The 23,460-nt window shown below is 40.6% G+C and overlaps 1 protein-coding gene across 4 annotated transcripts in view; it reads left to right on the plus strand.

The window, feature by feature from the left end:
• Nucleotides 1-1,134: 1,134 nt before the first annotated feature.
• The window catches only part of SOCS5 (suppressor of cytokine signaling 5), a 34,134-nt gene continuing 11,808 nt past the window's right edge, over nucleotides 1,135-23,460 (plus strand). For 2 of the 4 annotated variants that reach the window (XM_018915320.3, XM_018915307.3), the window contains exon 1: nucleotides 1,400-1,545. The gene's annotated coding sequence lies outside the window, so the exon portion shown is untranslated. Of the gene's footprint in view, nucleotides 1,249-1,399; nucleotides 1,546-23,460 lie in introns of those variants that run through there. The other 2 variants (XM_050972704.1, XM_018915312.3) reach the window with 2 other exon arrangements.

Raw genomic sequence — 23,460 nt, forward strand, 5'->3', positions numbered from 1 at the left:
GTGCTGCACCTTCCCCTGGAGCACTTGGTGGCTTCCACTGAACTTGTTTTAGTTTGTTGAGATTTTCTTTGCATTTTGCGATCCCACACCGGACACACTATTCCACAAGTAGCTGAGCAGAAATAAATAATAAATAACAATAAAAAAATCACTTTCTTTGGCCTACTGGCTATGCTTCCAGTGGTATGACCTGGGATGCTCTTGGCTGCCTTTGCTGCCAGGACAAACTGCTGGCTCATGGCCAATGTGCTGTCCAACGAGACCCCACATCCTTTCCTGCAAAGCTGCTCCACAGCCCATCAGTCCCCACCCTGTACTGTTGCAGAAGCCTGTTCCTTCCCAAGTGCAGGACTTGTCAAATTTCCACGTGTTCGTCCTTGCTGAGTTTCACAGGCTTCCTGTCAGGTCATTCCCCAACCAGTCTAGATCCATTTAAATGGCAGCTCTGTCCTTCAGCACTCACTGTTCCTGCTTTAGCACCACCTGAAAGCTTGTTGAGCACACGCTGTATCCTCCTCAAAAGTCTCTGAGAAAGATGCCGAGAGCACCGGCTCCTGCCATTCTCTGCTGCTGCCTCCCAGTAGAGTAAACCCATGGACCCTTCCCTCCGAGCCTGACATCTATCCATGCTTTCTCATCTAAGTGCCCACGCTGTGCACTGGAGTGTCCCAGTGTGTCTGCCAGACACAGGAAAATGTGATATGTTCTGTTACTTGGAATAGCAGCCGACTTTTTGCGCTGGTGCCCCTGAGAGCGATTCCTTTGCCGGATGTTCCTTCACCAGCACTTAGGCCAAGCCATGGATTTGCTCTCCATTACACGGAGAAAGGGAGACGAAACTGCTTCGAATGGGTTATTACTCCCAACAATACCGACGTGTCTCCAAGAGCCTCCACGAGTAAGCTTTTCCAGCTCCCTGCAGCGTGCAAGGAGCCGCCCGACGCCTGCAGGCGCAGTGTCGGGGCGGTCCCTGCCTGCGCAGCATCCGGCCGCCTCGGGAGCCGTACTGTGAGAAGCCAGCTTCCCACCGCCGTTCCCGTTCCGCCTCTGACGCCGGCTGTCGCGGGGAATTCCTGCTCCCGGCGGGGCGGGGGCTCCGCTCGGCCGCCCCTTCCCCGCCGCCCGCCCCCGCACGTGACTCCGCCCGGACCCAAGATGGCCGCCGGCCGGCCGGCCCATTCCCAGCGCGGGCATCGCGCCCGACTCCAAGATGGTGGTCAATGGAGGCCACCGGAGACAGCCTAGCGGGTCAGTGCGAGCGCCGTGGCCCGGTTGGCTGGGCGACGCCACGCCCCCGCCAACCCGACGCTCCCATTGGCGCCGAGGTGGGCCAGGCCGGCTCTCATTGGCCGGCGAGATGTCGCTCCCGGTGTCTCCGCTCCGGGGCCCGGGGAACTATTTTACATTGGGCGGAGGGAGGGAGGGGGCTCGGTCCGGTCGCTCCGGGAGCGGCACCGGCGGCGGGCCCGGGCCGGGGATGCCACGGGCGCTGCCCCCGCCGGGACGGCGCTGAGGCGCCGCTGCCCCCGCCGGGACGGCGCAGCGGTAGGTGCTGCCTCCGGTCGGGGCGCGGGCACGGCGGGCGGGACCTGCCTGCGCCGCTCCCCCACTTCGGCAGACGCGGGCGGCCGCAGCCCCGGTGCCGCCTGCCGAGGCCGCGGCTCCGTGCGGGAGGGAGGCGGGAGCTGCCTCCCTGTCCCGGCCCGAGGGGGCCAGGCGAAGGGACGGCGGGGACTCGGCTGTACCCGCGGCCGGGAGAAGGGCGCCTGGGGCGGGGGAGGCGGGGAGCGGTGTGGGGGGGGGCGGTTCCGTTCGGTGCCGGCCGCCCCGCTGAGGGCTCGCAGCGGAGCCGCGCGTGCGGGGGCTCGAACCTGCCCCGGCCGGACGGGGGTGCCCGGTGTCGGCACCCGGGAGGATCGTGCGGTTGGTGCAAGAGCAGCGGGGTGCTCGGCGGTCTCCTGTGTCCGAGTTTGCACGCACGGCTTGTCCGTATGGAAATCTCCCTGGCAGAATGACCACTAAAGAGAGCTCAGGGCGTCCAGCCTCCAGTTAACCCCTTCTGCGCAGGGGCGTGCGTTAAGCATCAGGCCGTCTTCCCTCGTGAACGCTCATAAAAGTTTGCAAGTGGTCCTTATAAGCATCTGATTCGAAGTTGTAAATGATTTCTTGGAATTGTAGGAGCAGTAAATCGAGTTATTTCCGCTGTTGTTGTTAACTTTGTACTTCGATACTTGTACCGAATTACAGTAGCTTAATCCCATGGAATACATTTCTGTTTTTAAATACTTGTTTCATCAGGGTTGTGTATCATCTGGTGATGTGGTCTTTTGAACCCAGCATGTACAATAGTCTGTTTCCATTCCCTGAATACTTACGGAATCCTCCCCTCTTTTATTTTTTCCCTCTCCTGTAAACCTTGTTGAAGTTTTCTGCACTGTTTCTGATTGTAAGCGATACATTTTATGCCGTTCATCATATGGCACCATATCCCAGTCTGTGAGGTGTGATCCCAGGCCATACCACACAAACCAAAGATGCTTTTTTTTGTTGTTGTTTTGGAGCTAATTTCAGTATTGTTTGGGAGTGTTTCATCCATAGAAATCTTGAAGTGTGATCCATGCACCTCAAGACCTTGTCTCATGCAAGTTTGTGCCATGAGAGGCTTGCACTGAAGATCTCATGCAGCTTTCAGCCTGAGCATAACCCCTGTTACCTTGAATATCCTCAGCTGATGAGTTTGCTGCAGTTAGACATTTGAAAGGAGGCAAGTTTCCAAGTTAGCAACCTCCTACTTCCTTCAGTTGTCAGTCTGTAAACCAAGATACTCAAATGGACCTCATATTGAAGCCATAGCCTTAGCAATGGAGTTTCTGTCAGAACAGATTCAATTCTTTACATTTCTGTACATGACTAAGTACAGCAGAGTGAATTAGCTATACTTCTTGGGCAAATTATTTGTCAGACCAAAGCAAACTACAGAAAGAGAGAAAACAAACCAATTTTGTGACCTGGTGGACTGAGTGGATGAAATCCATTCTGATTTTCCAGTTGGTCTAAATGCCCTGCCTCTGCTCTGGTTTTCAGGATTGCATTAGCAATACAAATCAGGCGGTGAATTCAGACAGTTGGGTAGCAGTAGCTTGACATGACTTCATGTGTATGAGAGCATTGGAAAAATGGCTGAGTTAGTCCTTGTAGGAATATCCGGAATTTCTCTTCTGTTGCTCTTTTAATGATGGCAGGTACATCTAAGAAAGAGTGGGCAAATGCAAGGGATTAGAAATCAACTGTGTTCAAGATGAAAGGACTTTTTTTTTTTTTTTAATCTTCTTTGTAACATGTGAAACCTATCACTCTGCAGCGAGGTTCTAGAGAGATGGCTGTTCTTCAAGTTAGATGTTTCCATGATGGACATATAACCAAAGATTGTATAACATGCATTTTTGGAGCTTATTCATTTTGCTTAGAGATAGATTTTAGTCTAATCAAACAACAGTGATGGTTTTTATTAATAGTTGTAAAGCACCTCATCCTGTGATAGCTTCCTGCAAAATAGCTAAATTTTTGTTAGATACTTCATGGATTCAGTTTACTCCATGTAACTTCCATACAGCAATTTTACCTATTTGTAAAATTTAGTTAAACCGGTGATACTTTATTTAGTGTTGCAAATAGTGAAAACAAATGTAAAATCTAAACAGGATACCTTTTTCTTTACTAAACTGTTCATTCCTGACTTTGTAGATGAAAAAACTTTTGATGTAAAGGCTTCATCATAAACTCCTAAAATACTGATTTTTATTCCTAAGTGTTGAAATAGGTTGGCTAGTTAAGTAATTCCTGAATAATTGTCTGCTTTAGGCTGATTTCCTTGCCTTGTTCCCCCAAGAGCTGTGCTTCCTAATTTCAGTCTTAGGGGAAATTAGCACTTGGTTTTACCCTTTTGGTGTTTGTGCCTAGAGGCTTCTGGGAGGTACAAGGTTTGGTTGTGTTGAGCATGCAGTGCCTCCCCTCCATCTGATCATGGTCTGCATTGTACTGAGTAGCCCTCTGTCTTCCAAAGATATCCACCTAGTTTTAAAAAACACATTTTGATGTATGGGGTTTGAGGTCTGAAGGATGATCAGCTTTTCTGATATGCTGACCTATGCATTAGTTTGAAATAAGCATGCAATTGCTCCATTAAATAAGAAGTGCCCTGGAGTGATATGTATTTGTGTGGTTTGGTTGTTGGACAGCTTATTTTAATCTTTGAGCTGTATCTAGTTAAAATGTTGTATTTAAAATTTAGTAAATGTATGCTATACCTTCTGGAGCCCTTATACTTTGTCAGCTTGATAAATTAACTTTGACACACTGAATATTTTTCACCAGCTAACGTAGCTGTTAGTTAAGTTAAATAAAGGAGAAGAGCCCACATGCTCTCTCCATGCATACAGCTGGACATTTCTGTTAAATTTTTCAACCAAAATGAAATTTTGATTGGTTCTTAAAGCTTCATGAATACACTAATTGGTGAATCATCTGATGTGCAGTTTAGTTTCAGGAAATATGAAATGGCTCACTAACTTCGTAGTTACAAGATTATGCAGACCTTCTGAAAATCTCAGTAAGAAAATGTGCACAGTGGTGGTGGTTGATATTTTTGGCTGTGAGAGAGGTTGGCTAAAACTCAATGCAGTTATGCATAGTCTGCACTAGTTTATATGGTAGGCACTCACTTGAAGAATTATCTGGAAGGAAGAAGGAATAATTTTACAGGTTTATCTGCTCTTGGGACCTTATCCAGGTTTTCCTGAAGAAGTTTGCAGTCAGGAACCTCTTCTAGCTCTGTAACAGGTCCTGAGCATGGTTGCTTTTCACCCTGTGTTTTTATAGTGCCGTGGTTGAATTCTTCGGCCTTAATGTTGGACAGCTGCAAAACATTTAAAGCCTATCTATGAAAGATTGGGATAAGAAGGAGGGGGAGATGGAGTCTGGCCCAGATAAGTAATACTTCTTGAGAACTCTGAAGTATTTTCTTTATGTAGCCGTATACGGTGTGTTCAGGGCTAGCTGGAGACTACTTGATTATGTACTGCATTATCGACTGAAGCATTTAAACCAGTACTCCTTTCTTGTGAAAGTTTGAATCTTTACAGTAGTTGAAGAGTCAGACAAGTCAGGAATTTGGTTTTCTTTTTGTTACAGCAGAATAATAGCAATTTCAGTGCAGTACATAACTACTCTATGTAAACTCAAGGTTTTTCAACAAATATTTTTTACTGCTGTTGTGGGTGCATGGAGCATTCCTTAAGATACTATTGTACTGCAATACCTATGGTGAGCACCAGTTTGTTAGAGGCAGAAACTTTACAGTGTTTGTAAGTGCTTCAGTGGTTTCGGACTGGAGCACATTTACAGAGGTGAAATTTGAGGTATTGCTTAAAAATTGAAGTGGAGTAGGAGCAATAAAAAATAATAAAATATTTCTGCAGTACTAAATCTGATACATTTTTGTTCCTCCTCAGCAGAATAAATTCTAGTAGTAATTCAATGGTCAGCCTGGCTCCCAAGTAAAATAACTTGGGCCTGATTGCTCAAGACTCAAATGTCAATCATAGGATTAAGAATTGTAATTCTGGGATGAAAAATGTCTGGCGCTTACTACCTAACATTCCCATTAGGCTAGTAGAGACTCGAGGACTGCAGTTGAATGAATTAGGCTTGATCAAAGCTCTGATAAAAATGGATCAAGATAATCTCTTAGACTTTTTGGCCTCTAATAACAAAAATTTAGCTTGTTGTGGTGCTTATGCCAGTTTGACTTAATTTTATTCATGGAACTTGCCTAGCTAAGGATGAAAATGTTTAATGGGGTAGACCCTGTTTCTTGAAAATAACTTAAACGAGAAACTTCCATGTCCAAGATGTCTCTAACTTCTGATACTTAGGATTTCATCTGCTTAGGTACATCTGTTTTTATATCAAACTACATACTCTGCCTCTGTACCTTGGGTTTTTGGTTTTGCAGCAAGACATGCAGCACTGTTTGATTTACTGACTGATTTACTTGTGGAAAAAATACCTATTGTTAAATTTTGGTTTGGGGGAGCTTTTATGTTTGAGATCTGTGAAGGAGGTATTTTAATCATTCCACTAGTGCATTAACTCATCAATTTTATCAAAATATTTTTTTTTACATTTAAAATTTTCTCAATAAGTTAACATTTCTATTGAGTTGTGTCTTGCAGTGCTTTTGACTGGGTAGACATGATTTTTCATTTGTTGGTCTTACTCCTGGCTTGGGAGATGGGGGTAACAATGTATTTTTAAGCTGTCAGTACCTTGTGGTGGTAAAATTATTAGCAGTTAAGACAGAGGTCTGGCTAAGGGTTATCTTTATTCCAAGAACATTCCTTTCAACCAAAAGCTAGCTGTCTGATTGTTTCCATCTTTGCATTGCAGGTAGGGCAATACCAGGCCATCCTTGTAGGCTACACCAACGAGCCATCTCCATATTGTCACATTATTTACTGCCAGAGTCCTCATTAGATTTGTGTCTGTTTCGCAACAGACCTAAGGAGTCCTTCCCTCCCAGGAGAGGGTACCTGGCTTTGTTAACATTGATATGATTGCTTTTCCTTGCCTTTCTCTGAAATAATGTGTGGTTTGGGTCTCTGCAATCGCTTGGCAGAGGACCAGGAAAGATGCTCTCAATGTTCTCTCACTGTGATCATGGGTAATAAAGCTTCTGTTTCACCTGTCTTAAATTGCATTTGTGTTATTACCCACTTGGAGTCCCCAGATTCTCTGACACAGTTTCTCCATTTTTATTCAGCCGATTCATTTAATCCACACTGCTCTAATTTCTTTTTTCCTCTGGGTTAGTTGGTAGTGGGTTAAGGCAGACCAGCTTTTGGGTGTGTGACAGGGCTTGGGTGTACAGAGGGGTGATGATGTTATGTTGTCCCTTCAGACTGCAGTGACTTGTTCTCTCTTAATTCTGTCTCATCCAGCCACACTGTTAAGGTAAGAAAAGTCTCTTTTCAGTGAGTGAAGTTTCCATTGCCAGTATCTCACTGGGAATTTTGGCACGTTCTTGCCAGCATTTTAACTCATTTGGACATTTGACATGATCTAAAACTTTGGCAACAAAGCTGATCTTTGATTTTTGATTTAATTTTATTGTTCATAGTGCATTGACCTTAATGCAGATTGTTACAGTGATGGTAGTTGGAATATAAATCAGATTTAAAGTTTCAGTACAAACCAGCTTTATCATCAAAAATGTGTGTGGTTTATCCACCAGATAAATTCCTCATATTTGTTGTTCTTAAGATCTGGTCAACTTATGGAAGCAAGAGCTTTGACAACAGGAGCTCTGGTTATTACAGATGTAAAACACATTATGTGTCATAATTTAGATTTAAATTATGAGATTGAAAGTGTTGATTGTGTAGTATATCTTGGAGAATGCAAAAGTACTATTTCTGGGTTTAAAAATGCTGAACTGCAGAGTACTGACTCTGGGAGAGGATATGAGGACTGTGTTAAAAAATATTTCACCTGTTCTTGTATTCTCTACTGAGCAGCATGTATTGGCCAGACATTTTTATTGGGTGTACCCTGTGTCAGGGCTATTCTTATGTTACATCCCATTACTGTATTTCAGGAGTGTGTCGTCTGCCTGTTAGTATTTGCTGACATGATTAGCATATAGCCTGGTTTGGCAATTAACAAATTCTGTCCCATCTGGATTATGACATTGTAATTGTTGGTTTCTTTCCATAACTTAGTTCTCTTTAGTTGAGAATGTTTGAAACAGTCTTTTCCAGAAAATCTGGCTTTATACTTGACACTTAGCATAATGTGCACTGGTAAAGTTGTAGAAATGCTGAGTTCTTTTTTTAACCCCTATTCAGTTAGTCTATTTGAGAAAGAAAATCCATTTCTTGTTCTTTATGAGAAAGATAACTTTGGAATTAGTCTTCCAGTATTACAATTCCAAATTAAATTCTCTTAGGTCTTCTGTGATTCTTTCATGTCTCAGTTAAATTGTTTCCAAATTCACTTAATTTACACAGTAGTCTATATTATAGAGGTATTTTTATTGAATTGTATTCTAGCAAAAGTTATTTTAATAAACACAGACTCTTTCAGATTGACCTGATGATCTCCTGTTTCCCTTACTGGAATTAAAAAGATAAAATCTGGGAATCAGTCAGGAGTTTTAATTTTTATAATGTCCAAATAGTTGTGCTGTGAGAAGTGAGAAAGCTATTTTGCCTCGAGAGTCTGTGTTGCCCAGTATCAGTTCTCATGTGCAGATGATATGGGTTTGTTTTCTCAAATTCCTTGGGGTCTGAAGCATTTGCTAGAGGATTTAGCATTTTTGTTGGTAGAATTGTTAGTCCCCATGAGCAGGCAACATGGTTTTGTTTTCTCAAACTCCTTTAGGAGTGAAGTGTCTGTTAAAGGAATTTCAGTGGTTTGGTCAGAATGATTGTGACTAACATTTAAAACTGGCAAGTAATTCCACACACTATAGCTCAGAGTTGCTTATGAGGGGGACTGATGACCACTGTGTTGAACAAATTTTTTATTTTGATATTTGTCCAACAGTTGTGAACAAAATAAATGAGGTTTGGTGCCTTAAGGTCCAGACCCAGACCAGTAGAGCAACTGGTGTCTAAATTGTGAGGACTGTAATAGGCATCTTGTATCTTAGATCAAGGTTTGGAGTTAGATTCAGTATGGCACTAGTTTTGGAAAATAATTGTGTTTTATAGTTCTGTATAATTCAGGAAAAACTGACTTTTTGTTGATTGAACTTACACTTCCTTTCAGGTATGAACCTGATTTCTTAAGCAGCTTGAAACTTTGAAGTGTCCTTGCTTTGAGTGTTGTTTCATTTGTCCCATCCCCACATTTGATGATCATCATTGTATTTTTTGGTAACTGATGTTTAGCTTTTTTCACAACTAGTTTTGATCAGAATTTTAAAAATAGAAAAAAATAGCAATGTACCATTGCTTGTCTCTTTGACAGTACCTATATTTAAGTACATATGGAAATCCCTGTTGCTAGTGTGCTCTATAGGAACTTTACAGCCCTTTTTCAGCAGTAGCTTATGTGGGTAGAAAATATTCTCCTGGAGTATCATAGATGACAATAGGTAGCAGAAACTGCAAATCTTCAGCTTATTTTGGGAATAGTTTTTAAGATAGAAATTATTTGGGTTTTAGTCCTGGAAGTTCTTGCTTATAGGCTCAAAAATCATCACATTATGAAACCAGTTGGTTTTTTTTTTTCTGTAATGCAAATAATTGAGAAGCAAAAACTGCAGAATGTCTGCATAGCCCATGAATTCTATATTTTTTAAGCATTAGTCAAATATGAGCTGTTCATCAGTTTTGTACCATGAGAAGCCAATTGTTTCAATGCTAGTAAAGTTAATGTAGCATTCTTAATAGCATATCCGTGCATGGTTGAGGAATGTGTGATCCTTGTACTTGCTTTAAAGCTTGTAATAAGTGAAAAGAATCTTGATTTGACAGTTTCATTGACAGTGGCATGTGTAATTTCACACAAGTTTCCTAATGGGACACCTGCAGTGGTGTTTTCTGTTTTCCTGAGAAATACAGAGACACCACGATTTTTGGTTTTACTTTCTTCGTAATTGCAGAGAACAGTAAGTAAAATGAACCTGAAAACTGTAGAGAAAAGAGAATAATGTTGTGTAAGGAGATAAAATGCCATACCAGTTACAGGTTATGATTTATTCTTTACTATGAAATTTCATAAAGTCTGATTTCTCCTTTTTAATAGTAATGCTTTTTTTTTTTTTTTTTTTTTTGAAAGAAGTTTGATACTGCAAAGATGAGCAAAGCAGAAGTTTTACCGTTGTTGTTATGCAATACAAATCTAGAAGGAGAATGTTCTTGGTCCTTTCTCAGTTTTCCCCTATAAACTCACCACTTGTATCTCTTTTTCTGGGTTCTCACCAATGCTGGGCTTGGTTTCTTCTTTTACTTGTAGACTTGCTTTTCTTTGTACTATTAAGTTATAGCTGGAATGCCAGAAAATCTACTTTGCAATTTAATTTTGGCTGACTTCAAGAGGGTCAGTAATTACAGTTACTGTTTCCAGCAAGTTGAGTTTTTCCAGAAGACTTTTTATGAAGAATGTGACTGTGGATTAATTGAACGTAAAAATGAGTCAAAAACTTTTTCCTGCCAAAGGCAAATATAGGAGTAGGTGCTAGTAAGGTTTTCAAAACTCTATTACCTAGGTAATTTGTAGATGTAGTGCAAGCTGCTGCCCAAAGAAGCATAAAACTGATTTAATTTAGTGAGAAAGTTACTGGAGTACAGCTTACCTGTAAAATAGACAGCAATTCTCTGCAACTGATTTAGTTTTCACTCTTACAAGCAAATTGATGTTGAGGTATTTTTAAAACCTACTGCTGCCAGGCTTCCCGTCAACAGTAAGGTCGTCATCTCTAAAGCATGGTACCCTGTCTTTTTTCAAGTTATTCTGAATTCAGAGGGGACAGTAAGTTAGCAGTTGTTGATTTAAAAATATGCTGACATCATGGATGACATAGCTAACAGAACTTCTTCTCTTCTGCCTTGCTTGTTTATGTGCCTTCCTCCAGTCTGGAGGGGCTGAAGAGGCAGCAGTGGTGCTCTGAGGCAGCAGGATGACGTACTTCAGTCATTCAATAGCGTGTGAGAGTACTCAGCTGATGCCTCTCTTCTGAAGGATGTTTAGTTCTGTGGTTTCATTAATCACTGTGAGTTTTCCTTGTGCCCAGGATGCACTTTTCTTTTATAAAAACATCACAGTATTGCTATAAAGAATGATCCAAAGGGAAGCATTTTGCAAACATAGAGGAGTTTGTTGTGTGCATGGGAAAATAGTCTTCGTCTTTGCTGTTGGAAACTCTTGTGATTAGTATATAAGAATTGTGGTGTTGCAGATACAGCTATGTATGAAAATATTCTGGTCTTTGATTTGGGACAGTGATGAAAGCCAAATCTGGAAAAGAATGTCAATGTACAGAGGTAACTCTCTATTACAAAATCTCACTAGTGGGCCTAGCAGTATAGCACTGTTTGCAATTCCTTTAAGTATAGCTGAATCCAGTACTCCTGATCTTTGTTTCCCACTCATTTGGCTTTGCATGTTATTTTGTGTTTTTACTAATTTTGGAGTTGAACTGTGTATTTAGCTCTAAAGGGAATTGATGCCTCTATGCAGGAGCTGAGCCTGGGGCTCAAATAAATATGTGTAGAAGGTTTTGCACAAGCTTACCTGTCCTGTGTGTGCAGAAGTCAAGTAGCTAGGGGTGAACTGTGTATTCATGCACTCTGCTTGTTGTGGGAGTAGACAGAAAGACAGACTTGAACCTCCTTGGTGAGGAGCAGCAGCAAAGGAACGTACTATGAAGTGAGAGAAGTGGGGTTCTGTGCCATCCTTGCCGAGCTGAAGTTGGCAGTGTGTTGGCAGTAGCATAACCACAGGTGCTGTGGTACCAGACTGGTGTGTGATCCCTGGGCTGTAATACAGTGCCAGCCTGGTAAAAGAATTATTTCTGCTTTTGCATCTTTCTCCCTTCTCATCAGGTAGGAAGGACATATGACCATGGAAATCTGTTGTGGGAATATGTTAAGTCCTTGCATCCAGAGGCAGGCAACAAAGCTGGTACAAGGTCTGGAAGCATTGTCTGATGAGGAGCAGCCAAGGGCTTTGGGCTTGTCTGGTTTGGGGAAAAGGAGGCTGAGCATGACCTCATTGCTCTCTACAGTTCCCTGAGGAAGGGAAGTGGAGAGGGAGGTGTTGAGCTCTTCTGCCTGGCATTCAGAGATGAGATGTGTGGGAATGGTTGAAAGCTGCTCCAGGGCAGGTTCAGACTGAACATTGGGAAGCATTTCTTCAAACACTGAAAGGGGCACCCTAGGGAGGTGGTCAATGCCCCAAGCCTGTCAGTGTTTCAGAGGTGTTTGGACCTTGCCCTTAAAATGTGCTTTAACTTGGTCAGCCCAGAATTGGTCAGGCAGTTGGAGCAGGTGATTGTTGTAGGTCCCTCTCAACTGAAATACTCTATTCTATATAACAAACAAGCCAAAAAAAAAAATCCCCAACAACTACAAAAAGGATTAATTAGACAAAGGTAACTTTGTACCAAATGTAGCTGTGTTCAAAGGTAGTGCAATTTTAGGCTGGGTGCAGGTTGTGCTGGTGTCATGATACTTCAAATAGCTTACAATTGCCCATAGTGGGAGTTGAACAACACTAACTGGATGTAAAGAGTTAATGGCCATGGCTGTTTCTGGTTTTACTTGTATATGATTGGAATTTAAATAGAATGTCCAGGACTGCTTGTAAGAGAGTCAGAAGAGTGAAGGAAAAATACTCTCCTTGTGTATTTTCTTACAGTTAAGGTGGGGTTTTTCTCCTCTTTAGACTCTTTGAGGGGTCTTACCTTGTCCTTATGGGCTTTAGCTCCTGTTTGCTGTAGGCCTAAAAGTCCTCTACTGTCAGTATTAACTTAAGAGAATGTTGTCTTTGTATATACCCATATTGCTTCACTTGTTCACTCTCTTAGGATGGAGCATGATATTGTTTGAGATCAAGGCTGTGAAGTCTTCCAGTTGAGTTTGTCTCTGAGGTTTGTGAAGGTCACTCTGATTTACCTGAAGATTTTTTTCAGGAAAAAATAGGATGGTATAGAGTGTTAATGTTACCTGATCACAATGAGCAAACAAGCAATTGGAATTTTTAGAAAGGAAGATAGTATTATGTTTCATTTGTGTGTCCTGTGCTGTTATTTCACTGAACCTGACATTGGTCATTACACAGATAACTCTTAGAGTGTTCAGCTGTTGACCCAACAGTTTGCAAAGTCAGAATGCACAATTTGAATGGTTTGATTTTGTATCATTGACAAAGCATCCTGTTTTGTTATGCAGCTGTAAACTTCTGTAACAAAAAGCATTGCTGCTTAAGTGAAGATGGGAGTTCACACCAGACATTGTTCCCAGTGGTGTTCTTCCTTCATCTGTTTCTTCCATAGAAAATAGGAAATGTTGGAAAAACTTTGAGATGGTATATTCAATCATTTATAACTTTCCTGATCTCTGATCTCTTGGACTGAATTACTTTAAGCCTTTTCTTTGCCTTGAGTTTAATTTTGTTTAAAGCTTTTTGCCAAAATTCTTCATCTGTTTTCGGAAACAGAACTAGAATAATTGTGTCATTTTTTTAATGTCCGTCTCTACTTTGAAATATTGTAGTGCACCTCTGAACTGGAACATTTACATGAAATTTGTCTGTGGGCAGCCTCTTGCTGAGCAGTATTGTTTTAATTTTACATGAAAATCTGTCAAAATTGAGCCAATTCTCTTCTTAAAAATTTCTGATCTGGCCGTGGCAGTTTTTTGTTAAGGTTTGTTTTTTGTGGGGTACCCTGGAGATTCTCTGCATTCTGTATGCTCAGCAGGATTTTTCTTTCAAGTACATTTCTGGGCTGCAATAAGCTGTGCAGAGCATGGGAGCCAGAATTGTCCCAAGTTAATTGATTGAGGGGGTCCTGTGGCACAAAGCCAGCTGGGAAATTTCTTGGACAGCCCTGACATGTGTCAGCTCCAGAATCATGCACTTGTTCCTCCTCCTTTCCTGTCCCATTGGCTCTGCAGTATCTCCAGACTCCTGCCAACACTGGTATTTAGACTGTGACTTTTTGTTAAGACTCAAGAGAAGCTGAGGTGTCCATACTGAGCTAAAACTTGGCTTCTTCTGTATCTGAATGCCTTTGTTACTTGTGAGCATGAGGAGGATGTCACTCATCACACTCGAGTAGCTGTGGTTGTAGGGGGCCACTCAGTCACTTCCCACACCCAGGGTCTATGCAGTTGGTCAGGGCTGATTGCTGTGACAGCCAAAAAATCTCAATATGATTCTTCAGAGACCTTCACAGATAAAATCTCAAAAGACTACTGGGCTGGTGAACCTAAGGGTATTTTTCTTCAGGAGTCCCAAACTGCACCAAGTTTATCAACTTCTGTAAAGATAGCAGAAGATGCTCCACACCAAGGCTGAACTTCCTGAATTTATAAAATGCGGAGGTGGCTTTTTAAAGGCAACCAAAATGTAACTTTTTTTTTAACGTTTTTACGACCACTTAGACTTTAAAGAACTATTTTAGGTAGCTACCCAGCCTGTGAAATTCTAGCCAAATCAGAAAGCTACAGAAAGTGATTGAATGTGTCTGATGATGGGGAAGCATTAGATAATAGTAATAAATAAATCATTTTTTAAAAAGGAAAAAGAGAAAAAATTATTTTCAAAATCATATCCCTCCCATTGGGAAAAGACTTTGGGGCCAGGTAGACTGACTTTCTTTGCTGTTTCTAAGGTGACTAGTTTAAACTTTAAGATGACCTTGCCTGTTGACTCAGTACAGCTGAAAGTTTCTTTTTTCAAATGCATTTCCCATGTAGCAAAATCTGTGTCAATTATGTAGACGCTTGGAGCTGTGTGAGAGAGCTTTCCCTGAGTTTCATTGCTGTGCTTCCTCTGAACCAGCAGCAGAGCCCACTGTGGCAGTGTGAACTTCTTGGGAAGTTGGTACCTGCTGCATCAGGTGCTTCTTTTCCATGTTCATTCAGTATAGGAGCAAACAGATTTTGCTGTAAGAATGTTCCAGTCTGGCTGCTGATCAGAATTCTTATGATGATAAATAATTTTTCTTCAAATCATGACAGATTTTAAGTTACCTACAAGTTAATTTGGTATGTCTGTGTGCCACTGGTGTCAGTACAATCAAAATTTTGTAGTCTTGTGTACAGTCAAACAGTAGGCAGCGTTCTGGGGTTTTCCCTCCCCCCACCTAAGTGGCAGATTCCTGCCAGTCTGTAGCAGAAGAGTTTGAGATCTCTGAACTTGCACAACTGGTTTTAGTTATTTGGACCCTACAACTTTATATAATGGTTTGAAGGGTGCTCAAGCTGTGACTGTTCATAAGTATTTCAAGAAAATGTCTCAATTTTAATCTAGTTTTGAATTTAGAATTTGGAATTCTCATTCTTGTGATCACTGTGCACATTTTTCTTCAAGAATTCCTGGTCCCTGGGTGAAAGTAGTTAGATGTGGAAATTGCCATGTCTCATAATGACTTTTTTAAAATTTTTTTTTACATCAAGAATCAAAGTATTTTTCATCATGGAGGATACTTAAGGATCACAAGTTTCCGAACTCATTTATTGAACAGGTTGTTCCTGTGCTCTTAAAATGTTCCTGTACTTTATAAAAAAACACCAGAAAATGTCTGCTCTTTCAAGTAGCAGTTGAACCACCTTTTTGAAAAAATAAAGGTGAATATTTCTTATATTTCTATATTAGTAGTTTCCCCTGTTAACAGTGTTACAGTTCCTGATCTTCTGAAGGGTACAGTGTTTTTCTAGATGAATGTTAGTCTTGAAGCTAAATGTTACTTTTTGCTTTACAGTTAGGACTTTGATTTAATCTTTCAGTTAATAAAATGTGTTTCAGGTTATAAGGAGAATCTGGGTTAACATTAAGGAGTAGGTTTCACAGAAATGGCTAAACCAGGATTAGTGGCTCACTGCTGCTGGTAGACATGGTTCTTTTCCCTTCTTCTCTTTGCATAAGGCTGGAAATTCTTCTACCTCCATGCTATCACTTGTCTCTTCTGGCTTCTTTTTCCTCATTGAAGTGCTGTTTGTCTGTCTGGTGCTTCCATCGATTAGTTTATGGTGACAGTGGAGGTCAGATGAATGTTGGAACTGATGCAAAGGGATGGGAGGGAAGGAAGAATATCCCTTTTAATAGGAGCAAAGCAGTGGTAGATTAATTATCATGGACCATCACCCTTAGGGTGCCCTTTCTATGGCTAAATTCTGTTCATGAGAAACAACCTAGAAAGAGCTGTACTCTTCAATAGCTGCCCTCTGACAAGTTTATCACTCAGTAATCATTAATTTAGGTTTGCTCAGTTTTCTGTGGTGCTGCAGACTCTTCCTGCATGAAATGCAGCCTCTTAAGCCATTAGAGAATCCCAAAATAGGTAAGGTTAGAAGGAAGGGTCTGGAGTGGATGATCTGGTCCAACCTCCCTGCTCAAGCAGAGTAAGCCATTCATGCAACTTAATCTCTGCTTTCACAGGGCGAAAGAGCATTACTGGTTTTATTAGTCCCATGCAGCTGGCAATGGTGTTGTAAAGATTAATTTTTCTAGTCTGTTCTTTTGCTGCATCTTCTTGGAGTTCCTGCAGCCTGTAAGTTGTATTCGTCCATATCAGATAGGAGCCCTTGGATACCAAGCAGCTTTCCAATACTGAATGAGCTGGTGTGTAGGTATTCAAGTGGTGTCACTGGTTAGTGAGTTGACTTTTTAGATAGGCCATTTGCCTATTGGTTAACAGGAATGCCCATTAGCTAACCAGTGGATTAGTGATTCATGGCTGGGGTCTTGCTGCAACAAGTGATAACTGGAGTCAGCTTTTGGATTGGATAGATGATTTCAAAAGACAAAGCATTTATATATTTTGAGAAGAATTTAGGAGCTAACCAAATACCTATATTTTTCTTAGAAAATTCTCATCCTGTGGGGGCTCACTTATATAACATGCACAGGTGCTTCTTTGCTAGAATAAGCATTTCATTAAAATAGTTTTTATTTAACTGATTGCTTTATGTAAAATGAAGAAGATAGTCAATACGTGGCTACATCTGTCTTGCTATATTATTTCATCTTCCTGTGCAATGGAGTCTAGCACCTTGAAGATAAGATAGTAATGTAATAATCTAGTTAGCACCTCAGTTGTGATGGACTGAGGCAACTGATGCTCTTAAGAGGAAGGACCTGATTTTTTTATCAGTGCTTGTTGAGTCTCTGTAATGCATATGCTGTGCAGGTAATCATAGTCTTACATTTCTGACTATGGGAAGGGTTAGATATTATTACTTGAAGATTTTATGGTACGTCTTGATCCTATGTTTTGAATCATGGGCATTCCTGTTTTGCATGGCACAAGGAAAGTGTGGTGTGGGTGGGTTTTTGGTTTTTTTTTTGTTTGTTTTTCTTGGTTTGGTTTTGGGGTGGGGTTTTTTGGTTAGGTGTTTTTATTTGGTTTTGTTTGTTTTGTTGTTTTTAAAACACTGAGTCATGAAGCTCATGAGTGGAGACCAAGAGAGCTTCTAGATTACTCATTAGTAGTCTTTGAATACAAATAGGAAGCAGGTGTTGCAAAGGGCTGGACCCTTTGCTGTCAGGCTGAGAAACATTTTTTTGTTATTGCTAGAGCAGTAACTAAACACATAAACTTATAATCTCATTACCCTGAGGTGTTTTCTTTTTAGAAATTGCTAATGGATCATCCAATGGGCACTGTTTAGTATCATGAGCAGTTAAAGGAATGTTGCAATAGTTCATATGGTGTGCCCAGGTAAGAGTGCCCTGGCTCTTTGGGTGAGTTTGTTCTACTGCTAACAGTGGGTTGGCTGTCAAGCGTTTCCACAGTAATCTTTTGTTCTCCTAAGAACCATCATTTGGCATTAATGCTTATTGATTGAAGTGTTTTTCAAACTGAGACTATGTACAAGTACACTTCCAAATTTCCAGAGTTTTAAGATATGGAAACTTAGTGCTGCTCTACATTCTTAGAATTCTTGACTAGCAAGCTAAAATGCCTAAAATGTGAAACTTGGCCAAGACATAATCAATGTATTTGCTGAGCAATTTGCTTTGAAGAAATTTAGTTCTGACATTTTAGTGTTTATACTTACACTGTCTTGCACACAAAAATTTCTGCTGTATATTGATATTATGCATATTTTACATATATCAATTTTTGTGTATGTTTATATATAACTAGATGCTTGTTGGTTCAGTTATACAAACTCAGCTAAATTAACTAAAGGATTTTTTTTTTTTTTTTACCCTTACCCCTAGGAAAGATCTTCCTACCTTGGGGGCTGAATCTGCAAGGATAATGCTTTAAGTTTTTTTTACTTGAGTTTTAATAATATGAAAAAACCAAGGGCAGAATTTCAGAAAACTTCACATTCATTGAGATCATGATTCTTAGCAGAGGTCAAAATATGTTTAAAGTCTTTTAACTTTTCTGGAAATCCCACTTAAAATTCCTCATACGTCCTACTTCTAGTTACTTTCCAGAATGCTGGGGATTTTTTAAACCTTTTTTTTTTTTTTTTTTAAGATGCACTTTAATTTGCTATGTTCATAAGTTGTCATGACACATGTTTTATGTGTTTAATGTACAGAATATCCAGAATAGTCTTAGTTTAGATGTTCTGGCAATTTAGTCCATAATTTTACAGTTATGGTAACATCTCTAAGCAAATTTTTGGTGTCATTAGAAAACCAAAATGTCAGTTCCACTGCAATTTAGTGCTAGTGTTGATGTTGCAGCTGGCTGTGCTGCAGCAGGACCCTGCACACCAAGGCTTGGTGAGCACTCACTGGCAGAACTTGCAGGTAAAGAACCACAAAGCACAGGTTTCCTTCAGCTGGGAAGTTGAAATGTTTCTGATAGCTCTAGCTGGGTATAGTCTAGTATAAAGTTGCCTGTGGATTAAAGTGAAAACATGAAACAGGCTAGACCTACTGGCAGCCTTCCAGCTGCTTCTCCTTCTTCTTTGCAGGGTTTATGTTCTTTTACCTTCCCCAGGCCCAGCCTGGGGAACCAGGTGCTTGCTGCCAATTAGTCTTGTCAAGACAGCCCAGAGCTTCTCTTGACAAGCCTGACTGCTGACAGCAGCTGTGGGCTAGTCTTAGGCAGGATTTTAACTCCTTGCTTGCCAAATGCTTTGCAGATTAAATCCCCTGGTCTCATTCTGCTGTTTTTCAGTTTTCTATCTAATTAAGTAGATTCTGTACAGAAACTGATCTAAGATTTACAGTGGTGCTCTAGTGATAGCATTTACTTGCCAAACTTCTGGCATGAAAGAATGTGAGTTGGGAGTTTTCATTATGAAGGTCACTTTATCAGTTTATGTTATTAGAACTGTCCATCTCAGGCCACCTTCTGCTTGCTGTAAGCATAGCTGTAGCTGGGTAGCAGCTTGGGCTGTTACTCTTCTCAGTTGTTATGGTTTTAGAAACTTTTGAACTTTTCAGTCCATTTCACTTAAATTTGAGAGAAAGATCACTTTATTTTATTTTTTCCTGCAAATTGCATGAATGGCAATAATGCTTTTCTCATTCTGCAATGTATGTAGAATGGTGGTCGCCATTCTACATACATTGCTAGAGAAAGACAAGTACAACTTTGGTTTTATCAGTTGATAAGAGGTGGCAGGTAGCTAGTTTGTGTTGGAGAATATGATCTTTTGTTTGGTCAGGTTGAAAGGACACATGGGAAGTGGCTAGGTACACGAGGAAAGCTCTGTGTCCAGGAGGTGCCTGTCAGCTGGTGGGGGGCACGGGTACAGTGGTGAGGGAGAGGCATTAGGCTGTTGAGCTTTTGAAAAATGTAGTGAGAAGAAATAGGACTGTTAAACTGTATAAATTGATCCTAGAACAGAAGGATTGTGTTTAGAAAATGGGCTATTTGCAATTGAATGAAATGCTCTGTTTACAAAATATATTAAATTGGATGTTTTTACTGAGCTTGTCAAAGATGTGGGATGTGATTTGACTCATCTTTTCAACTTTGCTTCCAATTTCCTTTGCTTTTAGTGAGGCACAGCTATTAAGGTATGCTTTTTCTTAACTCAGAACTTCCAAGAATTACACACAAATGACCATTAGATCACTCTTTTTATCAATTTGATACCTATTTATATTTTAGAATTTTGTAGAGGGGAATATGCTTCATTAGTGTTCTTAGATGTAGAAACAAATTCTTCTCTACTAGAGGAGAGCTCCATAACCTTTCTTGGAGTACTTATGGCTTTTGCAGAAGTCATCAAGAGGGCTGCTGTACTTAACTTGAACACTGACTGGAACCATTTATTCTATCCACATGAATTTGAAAAAAGTATAGTGGCAGCTTCTGTGTAAGAAGAGTTAAGTGTAGCAGTATGGGAACCATTAACCATTACTACACTAAATCACCTGGAGTTCCCTTTCATGGCAGGTTCTTTACCTTGCTAACTTAATGCTTGTTCCTTTTTTTTTATTTTATTTTTATGTTAAGGTGAAATTGAATTGCTCAGGGTGTATGGAGGTGGTTTAAAGGAAACTGCTTTCATTTAATGTTGCTTGTGTGGATTTACATATTACAATGAGTGGCTGCCATCAGGCCACTGCCTAAATGATTTGAAGGTTTCTTGACTTGGAATTGATGTGTGCCATTGTCTTGAATTTGCAGTTTCTAGCATAGAAATCTACCACTATGTGGAGTTCTTGGTAAATCTGTATAGTGTTATTTCTGTTTTAATATCTGAAACACATGTTTGCTCTGTGATTCTTACATAATTAGAACTACCAGCTTTCCTCATGATGGTTATTACTTACTAGACTTGTGTAAGTAGAGGGAAAGAAGTATTTAAAAAGCAGTTGTCTCTAGTTTTGATTCAGTGCCATAACTTTCTGTTTGTCTATTGATGGCTTGTCTGCTTCAGGGATTTCAGATTTTCTGAACAGTGAAGAAATGGATAGCAACTGTACAGTACTTTTCAGGCCAAGGTGAACACACATAGTCCCAAAATTGTCCTTTTGGAAACCCAAAGCCTAGTAAGGGTCTTACAAGAATGTTCCCACTGTTCAAAGTCTTGGAGCAGTATTTTTGGACTGAAGTTACCAATGTGTAGCTGCTTGGGAAGAAACTGGCAGAATATCAGCTGTCCAGTCTAAGACTGCTTTTTGCCCAATGGAAATCTGCACCAAGGAGGGGGAGGAGTTTACTTCTTACTCGAGGTTGGAGCAATGGCAAAATATCATTATTTGACTTTGACTTGACAGTCTGCCAGCTTAAGTCCTTGAAACTTTCAGCTTTCCTTGTGTTTTAGCAGAATGCATCAAGCCAACTCAGCATTTTATTTTTGAAGTAAAGGTTTTCAGTGGCTGAACGTTCAATCCAAGTGTTCAAAGCATCATCTTAACTAGAGTCCTAATCTCTTTCTTTTCAGCCAGAGCCCCACAGTTGAGAATGGAGATTTCTCTTCAAAGTAGCCATCTAAGAATGTAATAACTTCAGCAGAACTAACCAGTGCTGCTGTGGAAGGAAGCAGTCTTGGCTTAGCTGCTGCTTCCTCCCTCCTCATCTGCTCCTCCCATGTGTTAACTGGAATGTTTGTACAGAAGTCATAAACCAGATGGAGTAAATGATTGAGACTTTTTCTGAGAATTCATTTTAGTCTGGATCAGTTCCTTGAGCTGGTTGACTGAGCAGCCATATGGTGTACAGACCACCTCCTGCACCAGCACAGGTGGCCAGGAAGAGGCTGACGCCATTTCTTTTGGTTGCAGTGCTGCCTTAGGCCAATTCTGTGTGTTGTTGGAATTGTAGCTCTGTATCCTTTACCTCTTTTCTGGCAGGTTAGAGTTTTGGTTTGGGGATTCAAACCTTCGTATTCATCTTCCTGCACAACTGCACTTCAAATTTATCAACGCCTAATAATTAAAAACCAGTAGTACTTTATCCTAATAAGGCTTTCATGAGCACTTGAGACACTTGGCCTCTTTACCTTGTTTAGTTAAAAAAAAAAAGCAGCCATCTTTTCCTTCCAGGCCTCTAAATCAGCTCTTTGAGCTGTCTGCAGTGAGCACATTTTTGTGTGTGTAGAAAAATGCATGGTTCCTCTTGAGCCAACAAATTCCTTGTTTTTAAGAAACGTTATCTCTAGTATTACAGTAGTAATTCATTATTTCTGGAATGTGCATTGGAAGGGAGGAAATTGCTTTGTAATCCTTAGTACTGCCCTTCCTTCCTCAAGTGGGTTACTTCAGATGTAGGGAGTTGCCAGCCTTCCTCACTTTGACTGGATAAGGTTGAGGAGCACTGACGGGAGCAGCTCCCTCAGTGCATCCCCACAGCAGGAGCTTGCAGTGGGCATTTGGCAGTGTGCAGATAGGGCAGTGACCTCTTCAGCAAACATCCCTTAATGGAAGCAAATGTCTTCAACAAGAGTCTCTTGTCACTGCTAAGCAAATAATTTTAAGGAATGACACAAATAGAAGCAGCGTTTCCCTTCAGTTTTTTGCTTGTACCTCTGTGGTCGATGCACCAGGGTCATGGAATGTGATAGCCAGTTTGCTTGTGTAGGCTCCAGCTAACATTGAGCTAAACAGTGTGCAAGGAGCAGGGAGACAGATTTCTTTCCCTGCTGTCTTTTCCTTCTCCTGTCAGGTTACTGGGTTTTTGACTCGTAAGAATTGTCTGGTTTGGTATTCCTTCAATGTTTTGACCTTGCTATCTTTCAGTGTTTTGAAGCTATCATCTCACAAAAATACCAAAGCAAATAATCTTTTAGGTTCTTTTTTTTTTTTTTGAGCCTGTTCTGTAAGGTGTCATACTTTGTGCAGAGTATCATCTTTTGTGAAGATGGTACATTGTTAGGAGTTAATACTTTGAATATAATAAACCATACAGAGTAAATTTTAAATTGGGTGAACTGTGAGAGTGAAACAAGTGTATTATCTTTCAGACAGAGCACAGCCTTGACTTTGAGTAGTGTTCCTACAAAGTCACAGGCAGAAAGCCCTGCCTAGATCTTGTGACATTTCTGGAGAGAATGGTCTGAGCTTTCACAGTAATTTTTTTAATATGTGGTATTTTAGGATTGCAAAGAAGTGTAGCTTTATCATATTGCTTAAAATTTCTTTGTTGTCTCAGTATTTGTGCTCTCAGAATACTTGAAGACTACACTCATGCAAATTTCATGCATTTGAAAGTCTAAATTTACTGCAGATGGGAATATAGCACTAAGGTATTGCTGCTCATTGCTTCTGTAATCCCTGTAGAGTGCTTATTATCTGTTATTTTTAAGATCATTTATGCTAGTTCAAAGTAGGTAGAAATAATTTTTAGTTGAAAAGAGATTGTGTTAAGAGCATCAGTAGAACCTCTCTTTTTCTTAGAAACAATAATTGGGTTTTTTTCTTAGAAAATCTACAAATGGTTGAATTCGCTTTGTGGATTTTGGTGGAATGAAATGGATTTCCTGTTTAGGCTAGAATAACCACTGGTGGTGCTCCTTTGTAAAACTAGGATGGCTTTAGAACAAGTTCAGAAACAATTTTTATTTTGTCAAGCTTAGTGCTGCCACAAGAAATCTGTGAAACCATACATCTGTTGCACATTGATTTAAAGTAATTTAAAATCACTAGGTTAAATTTTAAATACTTTACCGGTGACTCAACTTTTATTCTAACACAAGTCTGAGATGTTTAACTGAGACAATTTGCCCAAATTCAAGAACTGTTTTCCATTAGGGAAGGCTGGTTCCCAAAGAAACCACTCCCTCCTGGAGCCACCTGGCAGTTTGT

This window comes from Serinus canaria, chromosome 3, assembly GCF_022539315.1.
Source record: "Serinus canaria isolate serCan28SL12 chromosome 3, serCan2020, whole genome shotgun sequence".
NCBI classification, from domain to species: domain Eukaryota; kingdom Metazoa; phylum Chordata; class Aves; order Passeriformes; family Fringillidae; genus Serinus; species Serinus canaria.